Consider the following 3,369-nt stretch of genomic DNA (forward strand, 5'->3'; position numbering starts at 1 on the left):
TTTGGTATATAAATGATGTAAGGATTTTGGGCTTAAGAATAGTTCAAATAATTTTCAGATAGATGGCACGTAGGTCTGGTTTTTAGTCTTCCACTGATAATCCCCATCAACCTAATGAAAAGAATCTATATAGCTTTAGCTCTTTTCTTTGTTTACCTTTTCTAGAGAAAAATAGGTAAGTACACTTCAACCATATTTGTAAATGGCGGCAAGTTTCAATGGGTTATTCTAAGTCACTTGAACCAAATTAATGATTACTTACAAATTCCCATGACAGTCGGTTCTGCGTTACCGGAACGACCCGGATTTACAAGGTGAAGTCCAAAATAAACAAGACTGGCGTCATAAAACTGTTTTTGATGGCGTCATCTTTTTAATGAGTTAGTGCGTTGGAAGTTACATCCCTAACTGACTTCCAGTGAAAGCTTGGTGACATTCGGTTCAGTGAAAGCGAAGTTATTGCGTCTAAAGTGTCAGCATGTTTGTGTTATTGGTACAAAAATGAGTTTCACACAAAGAACTAATATCAAATTTTGTTTTGAAATCGGTAAAACGTTTGCCGAAACATTTGAATCAATGAAAAAAGTTTATGGCGATGATTGTCTGTCTCGTGCCAGAGTTCATGAGTGGTTTACACGTTTCAGAGATGGTTGTGAGGACATAAATGACAATGAACATACGGGCCGCTCGGAGTTGAGTTGGGCTTACGAAAGGTCTGTGCACGTTTTGCCGAATGGAAGACCCCAGACGAGCCACCACTCACAAAATCGCATTTGAAGAAGTCGAAAATCAAGTCGATGCTCATTTGTTTTAACGATTCCAAGGGAATTGTCCACAAGGAGTTCGTGCCAACGGGCCAAACCGTCACTGCGATTTTCTATCTTGGCGTTTTGAATCGTTTGTTGCATCGCAGTCGTCGTATTCGCCCTGAATACCGGGAAGGAGGAAGCTGGCGCTTATTGCATGATAATGCACCATCTCATCGATCCACTCTTGTGACTGATTTTTTGACAAAAAATCGCATTTTAACCATCAATCACTCACCGCATTCGCCTGATATGGCTCCCTGTAACTTCTACCTTTTCGAAAAATTGCATTTGGCCATGAAAGGAAAACGTTTTGTGTCCGTAGAGGCCATCCAAAAGTCTTGTACCTGAAGGATAATCTGGTTAATGATTTGAAACACTCTTTCGAAAAGCTTTTAGATCGCGCAAAGCAGTGTATCTAGACCAGAAGGGACTATTTTGAATAAATAAACTCGAAGTTATCAGAACAAAGCTTCTGTCGCTTTTATTTTAGCTCAGTCTTGTTTATTTTGAACTCCACCTTGTATATCCGGCCAAGGACTGTCACTCCAGCAGCATTTCCCGTGAATGTATGGGGAACTTTTATGCCGCTACAACCACAACAACAACTATTTAGTTACAAAAAATATATGATTGCAAAGAAGAAGAAGTGAGAAAAGTATTCAATACAAGCTTTTTTATGTTTTTCTATACACCAAGAAAATATGGCGTTGTTTCAAGCTAACAAGAATTGTGTAAAAACTATTTTTATTTTCATATTTTTTTATGTTTTCGCTATACGTATCGTAATGTTTTTGAAATAAAACTGGAACTAAAGTTTTACATCGCTTAATATTTGTTTTATTTTACTTGTAAGTTGTAGTTGTTGCAGCCGGCTCTGCCAGTACGGTGTAGTGCTGTTTCAACAGGTTGCGGCCAGAGGGAGAGGGGTGTTAGTTGAGTGGGCTTAAGAGGGCATGTGAATAGGTGTTTAGTATCGTGGGGGGATTAGTATCGTCGGACCTATATTGAGTATGTCGGGATTTATTCTGGATAAGTAGGAGTTCAACCTACTACAATATTCAGAACTTAATTGAGCCAAAGTTACGCAGGTTTCGCGAGACAGCTGAAGCTCTTTATCTGCAATAGGAGGTGGTTGGCCTCCGATAACGGGAGATGGAAAAGGTGGTGAGAGTCTCCCTGTGAATATCGGCGAATGTCGTCTAATGTCTGTCTATATACTGTCTGGTCCAGTAGTTGCAGTGGCGTTTCGTCCTGGATCTCGTCAGTGTAGTTGAAGAGATGACTCCTGACTCGCCTGGCGGTGGCTCAGGCTCTAGCAAATGTCTACAGGCGTGAGTACTACGGTAACACCCAAGTAGAAACTGATTACTAAGCATTTTGTTGTGCTCCTTAACCGGGAGCATGGAAGCTTCATTGGGAAGATGTGGCAAAGGAGCCATCAGGAGTCATCCTGTGGCAGTCTTGATTGCATCCATCCAACAGGTGCGGAGCTTTGTCCACTGCGAATCACTAATGCCCGGTGACCAAATGGAAGCAGCATGATTCAGAACCGGCGGTCAATTGCTTTAAATGTATTTAGCAACATTTCCTTGTTTTAGCCCTAAGTGCCACGATTTTGCTACGAGCTAGCGATTTTTAGGACCTTGTTGCGATTTTGGATTTTAGTGGCAATTACGCTGAAAAGGAGAGCAAATTATCGAAGATGATATCCAAGATTTTGGGATTGTTAAGGGTCGATATTGGTGTGTCATCGACTTTCAGCTTTAGCTGCAGGTTGACCTCTTTCGACCAGGTGGTAAAGAGGGTTGCCGTGAATTTAGTGGGTGAATGTTGGAGATTCCTCATAGTGAAAAAACGAGAAATGTTGACGAGATAAAAGTTCACTTTGAAATACAATGCCCTCGGCATCCGGTTCTACGTACCGCAATGAGTGGGGCTTCCCCCAAGTCTGGGCTGCCGCCCCAGTAAACTAGCCCTGCCTAGTGCGCTGAACCTCATCCGTAACTTGTAATTTGTCGCATGTATCGGGTGGTTTTTAAGAGATTGATAAATTAAAATGATAACACAAAACAGAAATATTGTTGAAATGCTTTTTTTTTTATTATAAATTGGTAGATAATTTCATTGAATTTATTTTTTGAATATGATATCCCGCATAAGTCTGCTGCGGCTACAAGTAACGAGAGTCAAATTGCTTTGCCTTGTTCAAACCAAATGCATCGATGTTGAGCTGATTAATTTTTGGAAACCAAAATTTAGTCAGCATGGCTCGTTAGCGCTCGCTTTCCACTATAACGGGAGCTCTTTCCTCATTTCGATATAAGTAAGGACCGATGATGCCGCCAGTGCTCTATTAACTTTGCGAACAAATTTATTTTTTTTTTCAACGCAAATTTCCAGAATTTGGAAGTGTTGTTCTGGCGTTAAACGATTCATGAGGACAAACCTTACTGAACAGAATTGTCTACCTCTATAATTATCTATATCTCATGCAGCTAAAAAACGACCCGATATTTTTATGAACTAACCAATATATGTTTGCCAAATAAATGTTGCATTA

The sequence above is a fragment of the Anastrepha ludens genome, chromosome 2 (assembly GCF_028408465.1).
Source record: "Anastrepha ludens isolate Willacy chromosome 2, idAnaLude1.1, whole genome shotgun sequence".
Lineage (NCBI taxonomy): Eukaryota > Metazoa > Arthropoda > Insecta > Diptera > Tephritidae > Anastrepha > Anastrepha ludens.